Consider the following 16,371-nt stretch of genomic DNA (forward strand, 5'->3'; position numbering starts at 1 on the left):
TTAAGGTGCCACCGGATTCCTTGTTTTCCTTTTGCTCCATCCCAGTAATTCCAAAATGGTAGTTATTTTGCTAAGCAGCTGGTATGATATTAGAGACAATGCTGAGGTAGGCATTAAATAAATAACATTAAGAAAAGTGTTGCACCCAGGTCAGATGATGGATTGACAAATTCCAATGAAATATAAGATTATAGAAAGCTGCTTTATACTGAATTAGACTGCTGGTCCATTTAGCTTAATATTGCATACACTGACTGGTCGCAGCTCTCCAAGGTTTCAGACTGGGGTCTCTCCCAGCCCTACCTGAAGATGCCGGAGATTAAACCTGGGACCTTCTGCATGCAAAGCAGAAACTCGGCCACTGAGATACTGCCATCCCCCTGCATTGTACCTTATAGGGCTGCCTTGCTTTCACTACCTGTCTTCTTGAGCTGCCTTATCCACCTTTCAGCCTCACTTTCTCCTCCCCTGTCATCATGCCAGGTATGTCTTCTACCCCTTGTCTCTGAACAGCATTTAAGCCAGGCTCCTTGGAGTACAGAAAGAGCTGTACCAACTTTTTTGTTGGTTAACATTTTCTGTGTGTGTGTATTTATAATACCTAGATTGTTTTTTTTCTTTGTTATACAGTGGTACCTATAGTTGCAGACACGATCCATTCCGGGGTGCCGTTCGCACCCCGAAAAGTCCGCAACCAGAGCAGCGGTTCTGCGCATACGCGAACCGTGTAGTGCGCACGTGGCGAAACCCGGAAGTAAACACTTCCGGGTTTGCCGCGTTCGCAAGCTGAAAAGACGCAACCTGAAGTGGACGCAACATGAGGTATGACTGTATTGAATTTATTCTGTTCTTGCTAAATTGTTGGTTCCTGCTATTTTAAATTTACTATTATGTACAGTGGTACCTTGACTTACGAAGGCGATCCGTTCCGCAGCGCTCTTCAGAAGTCGAATCCTTCGTAAGTTGAAGCGTCCATTTTGCGCATGTGGAAATCAAGGCATTCGTAAGTCGAGGTACCACTGTATTTTGTATACAGTGGTACCTTGGTTTTCTAACGTAATCTGTTCTGGAAGACGGTTCGAGTTCTGAAACGTTCGAAAACCGAAAACTCAGCAGCTGACAGCCAGGCCTCTGGATCTTGCACTCAGCGGAAGTCGCGTTTCATGTTCGATTTCTGAGGCGTGTTCGAAAACCGAAGCATTTCCTTTTGGGTTTACGACGTTCAAAAACCGAAATGGTCGTCAATGGAAACATTCGAAAACCGAGGTACCACTGTATTTTGTATTTGTTATGTTCTCTATTTTAAAAGTTTTGTTTGTTTGCTGTAAGCCAGAGTGAGCCTAGCTTGTTGTGGAAAACCATCCTATAAGTACAATCAGTCAGTCCATCTCCTTTACTGATATCTTTAGCCATGGAAAGCTGCAGAGCAAGAAAGCATAGACTAAACAGGACTCAGGAGTTCTCTGACAAATCATTGCTGAGCTCTTCTTAAATTTGATACGCCTGTGGTTCCTAGCTCAGCTGTCAGTGTGGGCAGGCGGCCCAGCAACAACGCCTTCAGCTCAGTTCGCTCACAGAGTTTTTGGGTGTTTTCATTCTAAGAAATCAGCTAACATACAGTACTCAGTAGAAGCACCCCTCCTATGGGAAGATCAGAAGATTTAGGATGTACAGTGAGTTGTCTCTGTGGATTACACAATTTCATTTCATTTCGCAGCATCCTGCGGAGCCTTTGGGGAACAAGGCCGATGTCACAAGCATTGAATCACACTTTCCCTTGAAGCAGACCGGGCTTCCTGACTCACTTCCTTCTAGCTATGTTTGTTTCATTATGGCTCAGCAGAATAAAAGGATCTTGTCACAAAGACCTCAGAACGGACCAGGGGGGGTAACAGGCAGCCTTGGCCTCTAAACCTGAAAGGAAAAGCTAGTCACCTTCAAAACAATCCTCTTTGTGTTGCCTCAGCTGACTTATAATGAAAGAATCAGCCCACATCCACCCACCCATAAGCGCGCCAAAGGAAGTCTTGGGTCAACTCTTGTTTTGAGAGATGACAGATAGCACATGGCCACTGCAAAGGATCCCATTAGCGGGCTGCTGGTTGAATGTTTTATTTATTGGGTTTCCCCCCTTTCTTTTACACTGGGCAACAAAGCATAATTAAAACAATATTATGAATTTCATTAAAGCAAATAAAAAATGTACACTCACAAAAAGAAACTGTACAGTAAACACAATTAAACAGTAAATGATCCAGTGATCAGCAATTCACAAATGCTGAGATAAACAGAAGAGTTTTTAATTGCTGGAAGGAGCACATTACTGAAGCTGCCTGCTGGGTCTGTTCCACAGTGGCAGGCACCACTGAAGAGGGGAGGAAGCAACAAGGACCGCACTCTCATTTTTTTGTTATGCCATGCCCCATGGTAGCCATTTTGTGTTACGCCATGCCACCAAGGCAGCCATTTTGTGAGTGGTGCCCACAGCACTTTGTCAAAATTCAAGGCGTGCCTGCTGGTCTAAAAAAGTTGGTGACCCCTGGGATAATGTATTGAGTTAAAGGATTCAAGCTGCAATCCTGGACCTACTTACCTGGGTGTAAGACCTGCTGAAGTCTGTGGAACTTACTTCTGCATTGAATTATGCTGTCAGAACATTTTAATATCCTCCTGGGACAGGACAGAAAGTGTTGATGGGGATAGGGGGTTACATGTGTACATGCCCATGCTTTCTTGCAGTGAGTAGGGAAATGGCACAGAATTTCTGTGTAAGCGTCTTTGGCAACCGTAGGTTCATAAACAAGTGGAGTGTTCTGAGAGGGTTATTGAGGCTTTGGGGTCAGGATTTGAAACAAAAACAAAAGCTAAGTTTACGTTACAGCTACCTCCAGGCTAGTTAAGCACAGCTGTTGAAGAGCACAGTGTGGTGTGTGTGCTGCTCTTAATGTGCTAAAATACTACCAGAGTAAAACAGTGTGGAAACCCATGGCAAGGCAAGTGACATGGCCTGATGATTTAGTAGGGTCAAATATTGTTTTATCCTTTTAAATAAGAAGATCAGCAGGCTTGTGTCCCAAACACTTGGCTCAGCAAAAGAGAGTGCCCTGTGCAGGTGTTTCTCTCACTTGACATATCTGAGAAGAAAGGTCTGAATAAAATGGCAGTTTTGTTGTCCAGGTCTGGGAACATTGCCCTGACAATGAGAGGTGGAGCAGAGAAAGGAATCTGAGACTAATCTGATCTGGATGGCAGTGTGCTTTAGCAAGGGGGCAGGAGAGCTTCTTTCCAGGAATAATAGTGTTTATTTCTATTTTATTCTCTCTGGCTTGAGTTACCAAGGTCAGGTTTCAACTTGCCCGCCTCTCCCTCAGTTACTGGAAGCTTGGCAAGATCTAAACCACAATTCTGAGCTGGTTTATGGAAGCATCTAAATAATGTCCTGCACATTTGTGCCACTTACAATCTTATACAGTATGCAGAAGTAAGTAGCATTGAGTTCATTGCTTATTTCCAGAATCTGTAGAGGCTTTTCACCACTGTCTACTAGTGACAACCCAACCAGTAAAATAACACGGCATGTATCGCACAGATCCCAGGTCATTCAAGGCTTCGTGCAATAACATCTACATCTTAAATTGAGCCTATAAGCAGCCCATCCAGATCTCAGAAGGCAGGTACTACATAGATGACCCTCGTGGTCCCTTCCACTTTTACAATTCTATGACTCTGTGGCCACATCTAGAGATACCCATCAGTACCTTAGCAGTGGCATTCTTCATGAGTTGCAATTTCTGCACTGTCTTCCAAGGTAAATCTACATAGAACACATTATAGTAATCAAGATGAGAGCTTACCAGAGTGAGCACTGCTGTTACCAGGCTGTTCCAGCCCAGGAATGCCCATAGCTGGCAAACCAACCATACCCGGCAATAGGCACTCCCTGCAATGAAACCCCCTGGGCCTCCAATGGCAGGTGTGGATCCCCCAGACTATTCTTTATTCTTTTTGTAAGCCACTTTGAGGTTTTATTAAAATCAAGAGGTGTATATGTTTAATAAATTAAATTAAAAAGTGGCCATCTTTACCAGCCATTGCTATCCATTAAGCAATTGTTCCTTTTCCTTTGACTTAATTGATTCCTAGAGCTACAAAGGCCACATTACCTGGGCCTAAAATAGCAAGTGACACTAAGCCTGGCCTCCAATATTTCATTGGCTAACACAGGGGTCAGGAACCTTTTTCAGCCGTGGGCTCAGACCATGTGGTGGGCTGGACTATATTTTAAAATAAAAAAATGAATGCCTATGCCCCACAAATAACCCAGAGATGCATTTTAAATAAAAGGACACATTCTACTCATGTAGAAGCACACTGATTCCCAGACCATCCACAGGCCGGATTGAGAAGACGATTGGGCCACATCCGGTCCCGGGGCCTTAGGTTGCCTACCCCTGGGCTAACATTCCCAAATTAAGGTTCTACCTTGAGTTGGGCAGGTGAAAGGGTTCTCTTTGGGTGGGAGAGAGAGAGACAGAGGGAGGGAGGGAGAGAGGGAGGGAGGGAGTGGAAAATCATTCTGGACAATGCTAGTTATTATTTTTATTCATTCATTCATTCCCCACAAATCTGGCTGGGTTGCCCCAGCCTATAGCTCTAATCCCATAGAAAGTAAATTTCTGTGTCTTGAAGCTCAAGTACAGAAGTTAGAACCGTGATTGATTGATTGATTGATTGATTGATAAGATGTACTTATTCATGTCTTTTTCTCTGTATGTTTTGTCAAAAAGAATACTCTTTTTGGCTTCAAGGCTCTAGACTGGTTTAAATCAAGTAACATGACTTGGCCTGCAGTGAGTCTTGAGTGAGACCATAAACATAGAGAGTAGTAGTAATAAAGTATGTACCTGGCAGTCAGCCTGGTGCATGTTTTTTTCAGAATCTTAAAAACAGATTTGGAAGGGATTTCCTGAGTTGTTCAAGTGAAGGCTAACCTACTTCCATAACCAGGAGCTTTTTGAACCTCATATTCAATTAATAACAGCCTTGAGCTTAACATGTTGATGGCCAGGAACTTTATAAGTCCCCCTCAACAAATTCAACCAAATGCTGATCTAACCTGCTCATTAAGTGATGGATATTTCATGACTTCAGTCTCAGAATAAGGAGCAGTGATGATCAGCATCATGGGAATGAGGTTGTTGGCAAAAGGCATAGCTGCCAAGTTCTCCCTTTTTTTAAGGGAAATTCCCTTATGCTGAATAGGCTTCCTCGCGAGAAAAGGGAAAACTTGGCAGCTATGAAAAGGTGATATTTGTTACTGCTGAGGAATACATGCATCTCCTCTTGATGAAGCTTTTCATATCTGTTGTAACTCAAACACTGTCAAAAAATGTAAGTTCAACAAATTCCTCAATTCTGATCAGTGAAGTGGAAGTGCTGAGTGTGGGAATGTTCAGGGATACAGGAGAGGATATATTGTTTGATTATATCCTTTCCAACTTGTTTTAACAAGTTCCACAATTTAGGAGAGTACCATTCCCCTTTTTAAACTGACACAGCGGATGCATTTGCTCAGGCTCGCTAAAGCCTCTATAAGAACTGTCCTGGTATTTCCCCCTTATTCCCTCATAAAAGATAAGACACGGCACAGTCTTCTATAAAAGTATAAAAAGAGTTTACTCACACATTCTGTTCACAATTGGATCCCAGAAGGCAGGCTTAGTTTAGAAAAGTAACATACACCTGGAAGCCAAGAGAGCATCTTAGGCTAAGCAGATGTTGCTTCTTTGACAAATGTGGTCAGAGAGAGAGAGAGATGGCTGACCAGTCCTGCTCTTTTGTTACCTGGGTAGGTGAGGTCACACCCACCTCTTAGTCACATGCAGAGGAAGTCTGTCAAAAAGCTTAAGGAACTACTGAGTGAGATCTCTTGGCCAGATCCCTTGGCCAAAGAGAAGGGAGTCCAAGATGGATAGGAGTTTCTTAAAGGTGAGATACTGAAGGCACAAATGCAGACAATTCTAACAAGAAAAGTGGAAGGCATCAAACGAAACCAGTGTGGCTTAAGCTTAGCTTACAGATAAGCCGAGATTCACGAAGGGAATATATAAGACATAGAAGAAAGGGGAAATCATGAAAGAAGAGGATGCATGAGTAGCCAACAGTTGCAAGGAGAAAGTCAGGCAGTCTAAAGCTCAGAATGAACTCAGACTGCAAGAGAGGTTAAAAAATAATACAGTGATACTAAAAGGTTTCTTCAGCTATGTTTGAAGCAAGAGGAAAAACAACCAAGTAGTAAGTCCTCTGCATGGACAAGAGGGAGAAATGCTATTGCGTGACAGACAGAAGGCAGAACTGCTCGACACCTACTTTGCCTCTGTTTTCACCCAAAAGGAAAGCAGTGCCCAACATAATAAATGATGCAAGGGGGGAGCTGCAGCCCAAGACAGGAAAACAGGTGGTAAAGGAACACCTACCTACTTTAAATGAATTCAAATCTCCAGGACCTGACAAGCAACCAAGGGTACTAAAGAGCATGCAGATGTACTCAGAGCCTCTGTCTATAGTCTTTGAGAATTATTGGAGAACAGGTGAGGTCCCTGCAGATAGGAGCCAGGCAAATATTGTCCCCAACTTCAAAAAGAGGGGAGAGAAGACCCCAAATAACTACCAACCTTGACATTGACACTAGGAACAATCCTAGAACAGATAATTAAACAGTTGGTCTGTGCACCCTTAGAAAAGGATGCTGTGATTACTAAGACCTGGTATGGGTTTCTGAAAAACAAGTCATGTGAGATGAAACACATTTCTTTTTCTTTTTATAGCATTACAAGCTTGATGGATCAGGGGAATGCTGTGGACAGAATGTATCTTGATTTCAAAAAGGCTTTGACAAAGTCCCCCATGATATTCTTGTGGAGAAGCTGGTAAAATGTGGGCTGGATGAGGTAACTATTATGGAAATTTGTAGTTGGTTGACTGATTGAACCCAAACAGTACTCATTAATGGTTCTTTGTCATCCTGGGGGGGGGGAGTGACAAGTGGGATGCCCAGGGTTCTGTCCTGTTTGAAGTCTTTATAAATGACTTGGATGAAGGAATTGAGGGGGTGCTCATCAAATTTGCAGATGACACCAAACTGGGAGGGATAACTAATGTTGCAGAAGCCAGAATTAGGGTTCAAGATGACATTAACAGATTGGAGAACTGGGTGCAAGCTAACAAGATGAATTTCACTAGGGACAGAACCAGCTGTACAAATATAATACGGGGGAGGACACCTGGCTTGCCAGCAGTACATGTGAAAAGGATCTAGCGATCTTAGTAGACCATAAGCTTCACATGAGTTCATAGTATGATACAGTAGCAAAACCGCTAATGCTATTCTAGGCTGCATCAACAGAAGTATAGTACCCCAATCAAGAGAAGTAATAGTACCAATCTATTTTGCCTTGCTCAGACTACACTTGAAGTACTGTGACTGTGTCCAGTTCTAGGCACCACAATTTAAGAAGGATATTGACAAGACAAAACATGCACAGAAAAGGGCGACCAAGATGATCAAGGGTCTGGAAACCAAGCCTTCTAAGGAATGGTTGAGGGAGTTGGATATGTTTAGCCTGGAAAAGAGGCAGAGACTGGGAGGAGATAAGATAGCTATCTTAAATATCTAAAGGGGCCTCAATATGGAAGATGGGGCAAACTATTCTGGAAGGTGGGGACCAAACCAATAGATTCGAATTACAATAAAGAAAATTATGACTAAACAGAGCTATTTGACGGTGGAACAGACTCCCTCGGAAGGTGGTAGACTCTCCTTCAATGGATGGGGTTTTTTTTTAGGAGAGAGGTTGTGTGGTCATCTGTCATGGATGTTTTACTTGAGATTCCTGCATTGCAGGAACTGGACTGGAGGACCCCTGGGGTCCCTTCCAACACTACAATTCTATGATACTAATAGGATTCTATCACATGAGGAGGGGAGCTAAACAGGACTATAAAATAGAAGAGCCAATACATTTTAAACAAAAATTGGACACCCACGGGAGAGTAAAATGAAAGCAAGAGAAAACACCTGACGCCTGTTGGAGGTAATGGCAGGTTTCAGCTGAGGATTGGCATATTGCAGCAGTTCCTCAGTGCCTACCAAGGCCAGTGTGTAAGGCCGTGGTTTTGATTTTCTGTGTCTTACATGCTTTGGAAGTGTCTAGAAATTTTCTTGAAAGATGCCAATTGTGTAATGTGTTCTGGGTCACTTTGACCTTAAAATATGCCCAAAAGTTCCTACCAGCATTCAAACTGAATTTGGCAGGCTTGTGGAATGTTGCTCCAAGACCTTAGCTCTCCTAAATGGAATTTTTTGCTAATAGCATTACAGGATTTTCTAAAAAGCCTGTTATGTCCAGCTCTTTCTATCTCAGGCTATTTATTTCTGCCTATCCCAATGCCTATAATGCTAAGAGTAGGCTTTTTGGCTGTATACAAATGGCAAAAGGGTAGGTAATCATAATCAGGCAAACTTTGCTCCTTGGCCAAGATCACCAGTTAGAATAAAGCAGAATTTGCTCCCCGGCTGTTTTTTGACACAGTAATTGCTGTTTTCCTTTTCAGCCTCTGGATAAGCAAATACCCATAATCAAGTGTGTAAAAAGAGAACTGACAGAGAGTTTTAAAAAATGATTCTAGAGAGTTGCCATTAAAATAACAAAAACACCTGTACTTACAGGGCAAACATGAGCAATAGCACCAGGCCATGTGTTCCATTTCCATACATGCCTTATAGCAGATTGGAATTTGATTTTCATCCTGTGGCCTGAATCGTATGAAAAAATAAATTGTTCTGCATTTTTGAACTTCTTACTGCTGGCCTCGAAATGCCAACACTTGTGCCAAATCCAAAGGAAATATGTTTTAAAAATTATTATTCTTACTCAAACACTCATTATTTCTTTCAATTGTCTTCATCCGGTATGTTTGGTGGCCAGAATATGGTTCGCTTTACTGGAACGTCCTTAAGTTGTAAACGAGTGTTTTTCTCAGAAGGTAATAGGGCAGCAAAACCACAACATGAAACAGGCCTATGACATATTCTTTAGACAGACAGGGAGGGAGCCAGGCAATGAGACCTGGGCTGTGTTTGTGCCAGATTAGAAGAGATGGAGGTTCTCCCTGTGCCTACTGCTTGTCCCACCATGCCTTTTCCAAACACCTGACTCAATATTGCCAAGTTCTATTGCTCTCCGTCCTTCTCCTGATAAGTACTCTAAGTGCTCCCACACATCCATTTCCATCCCCTTTCATCTCCCCTCCTCCTGTGCAGTGCCCAATAAATAAAGTGATAATTGCAATTTTTAGCAGGCTAATAATAATAATAACAACAACAACAACAATATATTATTATTATTATTATTATTATTATTATTACCCCACCCATCTGGTTGGGTTTTCCCAGCCACTCTGGGCAGCTCCCAACAGAATATTAAAAACATGATAAAACATCAAACATTAAAAACTTCCCTAAATGGGGATGCCTTCAGATGTCTTCTAAAAGTCAGATAGTAGTTTATTTCCTTGACATCTGTTAGGAGGGCATTCCACAGGGCGGGCACCACTACCGAGAAGGCCCTCTGCCTGGTTCCCTGTAACCTCACTTCTCACAAGGAGGGAACCGCCAGAAGGCCCTCGGCACTGGTCCTCAGTGTCCGGGCTGAACGATGGATGTAGAGGCACTCCTTCAGGCATACTGGGCCGAGGCCATTTGGGGCTTTAAAGGTCATCACCAACACTTTGAATTGTGCTCGGAAATGTACTGGGAGCCAATGTAGGTCTTTCAGGACCAGTGTTATATGGTCTCGGCAGCCACTCCCAGTCCCCAGTCTAGCTGCCGCATTCTGGATTAACTGTAGTTTCCAGGTCACCTTCAAAGGTAGCCCCACGTAGAGTGCATTGCAGTAATTTTGCTGTGCCCCCCCCCCAATAGCTGCCAAGTCTCCCGTTTTCCCCGGGAAACCCCCATTTTTCCAGCTGTCCCCAGCCGAAAAAACGGATTTTTTTTTGTTTTTCCCCGGTTTATTCTGGCGCGACGGCCATTTTGGAACTGGGCGGAGCATGCTCAGAAGCGACTTTTGTTGCTGCTCTGCCCAGTTCCAAAATGGCTGCAGTGCGACTTCTGGTACAGCGGCCATTTTGGAAATGGGCACAGCAGCATCAAAAGTCACTTCTGAGCATGCTCTGCCCAGTTCCAAAATGGCCGCTGCGCTACTTCCAGTATGCTGCTTTCGGTCCGGTCCCTTCTTTTTCAGACAGAAACTTGGCAGGTATGCCCCCCCCCCAACCTACAGCCCAGTGCTCATGCCCCCTTTTGCCTCCCACTTATATCCAGCACTGACTCACACTACTAGTAGATATCCAGATCTCCTTTAATAAAAGCTCCGCCTTCTGGTGAAACAGAATGTCAGCCACAGAAGACCTCATAAATACTGAGGTAATCTGGATAATGAAATGTACACCACGATGGGTGTTTGTTTTGTGAGAGCATTTGTTAATGGGGGACTTCTTTTTCTTTTTTCTTTTGCAAAACAGGCCCAGCCATGGGACCCATCCCTTTTTCTGGTTTTCTAAAGCAGTTGGACGTGCCTTTCCCTTGCCTGCCATGGATGAGATCCCTCGCTTTCTCCTCTTCTGCCAGCCAGCAACATTTTTTCCATGTTGCCTCACTGAGTTTCTAGTGATTATAGCTTCCCCAAATGACTGGTGTGGTGGTAGGATGAGGCAACCCTCACTCCTAGATCTAAAGTTAGGAATTGCGTCAACCTGCCCCACTGTGTTTATGGCCCTAGGAGGTAACTGTTGTTAACACGACACTTCTTGATAGTCGTACTTTGTACTGCGAACTTGACCGGGGAAAATAGGGTAGCGCTTTACGCATCCTTTACTGCCTACAGACTCTGGCATCTGTGTAAAATGAGGCTGCAGAGCGAAACCTAACCAGAGATGAGAGATCAAATTCTGGTGCCTGCTCATAAATCATATTGTGTGAAAGGAGCAAAAAAAGAGTGTCGAGTCCTTCCTCACCAGAAGGAAGGAACACTCCCAATAATTGCCAGAAATGATTCATTCCATCCAGATCACATAGTACTACAGACATGTGCATGGCATGTGTGCATGGTTATCTGAGGGCTGCCATGTTTCAAAAAGTAAAGTTCCTGACACCCGCAAAGCTTTTTTAAAGGAAGACCCCAAAATCGTTGAGCTTTTCTAAGGAAACCACCAAAATTCTTGAGCTTTTTAAGGAAACGAACCCATATTGTTGAGCTTTCCCCCCCCCCTCCCACACACACACCATTTTTACATCCGAAAACCAGGACATGTCAGAAATTTTCCTGACGTGTGGTAAGTCTATGGTAGTTTCATCTATTTCATATTCTCAGAAATTGAGTGCTGATACCTATCAATCCAAACTGGCACCACCCTCACACAAGAGGGGTGTTTCAGCAGCCTTGGGGGAATCCTGAGTTTGCAGAAGTATGCAAAAAGGAAGGACAACCCCCTCCCCAAGGAATGCCTGGAATCCTCAACACTCTACACTGACATTTTGTAGCAGGTCCGACTTGCCACATCCCTAGCATCAGTTTGGGAAAAAGCCCTTGTGCGTGAGCAAAACCAGAGGTCAAGTAAATTTGCTCCCTGGCAGTCTCCTCAGTAAATGGCTATGTTGAATGTTAACCGAGTGTTTGATATCTGTTTATATTTGATTTCAGTGTTCCAACAGAATTTGATAGCTGACATGCAATAGTATTTTGTATTTGAAAATATTCAGTTGTTGACATGCAGCGGTATTGAGTATTTGATGGTGGAAATTATATATTAGAAACTTGAAGAATTTTAAAAAAAACAACCCAACAGATCAAGCCTATGTATGTCTATTCTATGTGACCCCCATGGTATTGCTTACTCCCAAGATTACAATCCAAGAGATTCCACGTGATTTAAAACATTATAAATTCTGCTGTGGAAGCAAATGTTTATATTATGGCTAAAAAATCCTAAGAAAACCCACTTGGAGGAGTAATTCCTACTGAACCCAGTGAGGCACACTTCTGAGTAAAAACTGCATAGGACTGCACTGTAAAAAGTCCAGGTCCCAACATTGCATACAGTATTTAACTTTTAATGTGTTTTTTTAAAAAATAAAAAATAAATGACAAACTTTGAAAATCTGTAAATATTAGCTTCAGCTCTGAATAAAACCCACACACCAAATTTTCAGAAAACAGAATGTCGCCATGACTCATCAGGGATGCCCTTCCTTTCTCCACTCTTGTTTCAGCTGCCCCTGATACCCTTCTCTTTACTCAGTGTAAAAAACAAATATTTCACTCACTGGAGATTGGAATGGTGTCGGGTTTTTCCCCCATCTAGATTCCATTTGTGGGTGGGAGGTGGAGGAGGTGGAAGACTTGCTCCATGTGCATCGTTTAAGACACAGTACCTCCCAGGACGGTTTGTAATCCCTCCTGCCCTAAAGTGATTTAGGACAGAACACTCTCAGGTTGCTAATCCTTGCAGCTGCTCCAAGTGGGCAAGCAAAAGAATGTGTGTAAACTGGCATGGCTAGATGAAAGAGTTAGACAGGCCCTGCTATCTGAGTTTACTGTCTGCTGATCAAGACACTTCCTCACAGTGAATACTACCGGTGGCGTTTTTACAAGGCACTATATCACAGGCAACTGGTGAAATTCCAACTTCTGTATAAACAGAGCTGAGGAGTTTTATCATCGTTATTTATTTCCCCCGCTTCTGTTAAATGATCCCCAGACCTTTTGCTACTGTCTCACTTTGGGAGCTTCCAGATAAATCTCTAGGATTCTGTGGCATATCGGTGAATTCAGGCTCATAGCTGCCAAGTCATCCCTTTTTTTAAGGGATTTTCCCTTATGCTGAATAGGCTTCCTCGCGAGAAAAGGGAAAACTTGGCAGCTATGTTCAGGCTACGCAATTAAAGTGGATTTGGAGTTCTTGTGCAACAAACACACTTCCCTGCAAAAATCTCCAGATTTTTTGCAGTAAGGAAAGTGACAGGAATATGCACTACCTGCAAAAAAGGGGGGGGGTGATGCTCATTGAGCAGCCTAGGTTGCATGATTTTGTGCTAACAAATCAGAAGTTCTCAGTAAACAGGTTGCTTTAGGGTGGCTTAAAGATTACTTGCAGAAAACTCCCTGGAGCCACCTGCATGAAATTTGTCAAGATTAATGCCCTCTTAAGGGGGCTGCCACATCTCTGAACCCCATGCACCTCTGTTAAAATCCAAAAAAGTCATGGCTATTTTGGTTCCAAATTTTGATTCAGATTTGGGGTTTGAATTGAGATAGATCATATCTGAATCTATGTACCAAGTCAGGCTCCAATCCAAATCTCCAAATGTTGGGTGGAGCTTCCACAGTCCTGATTTTCGCACACGATGCTAAATATGCCTTTCAGACTTCATTATATTATATGTACATGACAGTGAGAGATTTTAAAAAAATTTAAATCTACATTCTCGTCTGTGTGAAATTTACATGCAAACTGCAGGTGCAAGGTAAGCAGACATAATTTCAGACCCTCCCTATTTTCCAGGGACATTCTGATTTAGAGAAACTGTCCCGGTTTCTGATTTGATCCTGAAATGTTGGAGGGTATGTAATTTAGGTGCCATATGTGAAAACAGTTTCAGACCATGATCCTGAAGTCAGTTGGATGGAAGTAAATTCCACTAAAATCCACCGTACATGTCAATGAAAATACATTTAGAATTGGAATATTAGCGTTTTGCAACCTTTATATTTGGGGCCAAACTTATGATTATGCCATTCAGAACCAGCCATTTGTTGTCCTCCAGAGAATTAGCAGAACAGAGCAGAGCATTAAACGCAGCACTTGTGGCAGTGTGTGACTGATGAGTGAAGGATTTATTTCAGACCATTCTGGGCCTCATAATTCAAAAACAGGCTTAGAAACCACACACTGTCACGGCTGTCTTCTATTTCAGAAAATCCAAGGGCCCAGAACATTTGGAAGTCTCAAGTCCAATCAATGTAATTCAGAAAAAAACAGCTTCACCTCCTGAATGTCTGCCTGTTTTGCAGCTATTAAAGACACAGGAACCCTGTCGAAAAGCATCCCATAATGCTGTGTTAAAGTTCCAGTGAAGAGCTGAGGGCCTGCCTAGCCTCAAGACATGCCTTGAGAGACTTCAGGCTTTAGGGAATACAATGAAAAATATTTTCGCTGAGACTGGAGTAAACACAGAAGGAAATAATATAGGAATGTCCACTGTGTTTTGATGGAAAAGGAGGGGGCCCCTCCAATTTGGGAGCCAATGACCTCCCATTCCCTCATGACGTGTCTATTTTCTCCTACTCCCCCCCCCACACCCTCCGCCTCCTCCCTAAGGCAATTAAAAGGCCAGTTTTTCTAGGAAGAGCTTTGTGGAGTCAGCAGCTGTGAATTCCAGTTCTAGGAATCGGTGGCTGCTGGTCTTGAAGAGAAACTTCCTGGAATCCTCTCTGCCCTTCCATGGAACGCATATGCAAAAGAGCTAACACAGTGACCTTAAGGAGTTTCAAGAGCCTATAGTGGAGGGGAGGGATAAAAGAACCAGAATAGTTTATTTTGTTTTGGTTGTCTGGCTGGCTTAATTACGGTATATAACCAGGGCCAAGCAGTGGTGGGGGTGGGTATGTTCTTACTTCATTTAGCTCTGAAACTCTGAAAGACTGTGGAAACGGAGAAGGAAGATTTAACCCCCGAAGGGTGCAGGACTTTGGAAAGGGGATATCAGGTTAATGGGTGAAAGTTTTCAGCCAAGGTGGCAGACTCTAAGCCAGGCATAGGCAACCTTAGCTCTCCAGATGTTTTGGAACTACAACTCCCTTGATCCCTGACCACTGGCCCTGTTAGCTAGGGATCATGGGAGTTGTAGTTCCAAAACATCTGGAGAGCCAAGGTTGCCTATGCCTGCTCTAAGCAGTCAACAGTGCTCTGAGCATTCTGGAAATCTGTACAGATACACACACTTTCCCCTTCAAAAAATCAAGTAGTGGCCACAATTGTTGTAAAAAGAAATAATAATAGCCACAATTACATTGTGTTCCCCATACATTATCTCAGGAATCCTCACATCAATCCGCCAAGGCAGATCAATATTATTGCATTGCAAATGAGGACAACGCATGTGGGGCAGGCTTGAGAGATAGCTACTGTAAATCCACCTAATAAATTCAGGTGTGAGGTGGGTTTTGAAGCGGAAGGGAACACGTCCGCATGCTACTCACACACTTCAGAAACAACATCATAATAAATTCTGAATCTAGCTTGTTCAGGGCTGAAGCTACAGCCAAAGGAAGATGCTTTTTCTCTCCTTGAATGTGGACTTTGTATTTGAAGGGCTATTTCCCTTCCAACCACTAAGTAATACTGTACAATTAGACTCTAGTCGATGTTTTCTTTTACCTAGTATGCCACCAAAATTAATGTCTGGTTTTGCTAAATCAGACAGTTGAAGTTCTCCTTGCTTCTGATCTCTGCTGGTCCATCCTATGTGTTTCATTTGAGTTGAGGGACAGATGTGTCCCAGGATCATAGGTGTGTGAGAGTGTAAGCTTATTTATTTATTTATTTATTTATTTATTTATTTATTTATTTATTTTACCACCCCACCCTATACCCAGAGGCCTCAAGGCAGTTCACAGAACAAAATCAACATAAAATATATATAATCAAAATAATTTCATGCATGACAATGAGAAACACTTTTGAACCTCCAGTTGTGGTGTTGTGGTGAAATGAGAATGTACATCTTGGCCACTGTAAGTTTTGCTTTCAAATTAGGGGCAGATTTTCAACAAGATGTATATAAGTCTCAACAGCAAAAGTGATCTGAGAGCCATTTCATGCCTTCCTCTCACAGCTGCACACTGAAGCAGCTTAGGAAGGCAGCTCAACAAATGTAATACTTGAAGAGAATCCGACTGTTTCATGATGAAGGTTCTTCAAGCAAATGTTGTTTTTACAACAACATTTTACAACAACATTAATTTTACAACCATTTCCCCACATTCAGGAAACTGTCACAAGCACTTTTTCTCCAGAGTAGGAAATGGCATAAAAACTGAAAAGCAATTTAGGTAATATATCCACTAAGGCGCTTTCAGTTGTCATTTGCTCTCCAGCAGTTCAGAGAGCAGTACAGAGTCCCCCTCCCTGGTTTCTGGAGAAAGGAACGTATTTCTCAGAATGCTAGGACATTTCCTATGAGCTGAGATAGATACTCTGTTATCTTCCTTCAGAACAATCTGGAATCTGCAACAGAGTAACAAGGGGAAA

Source organism: Zootoca vivipara, chromosome 2 (assembly GCF_965207765.1).
Source record: "Zootoca vivipara chromosome 2, rZooViv2.hap1.1, whole genome shotgun sequence".
Taxonomy (NCBI): Eukaryota; Metazoa; Chordata; class Lepidosauria; order Squamata; family Lacertidae; genus Zootoca; species Zootoca vivipara.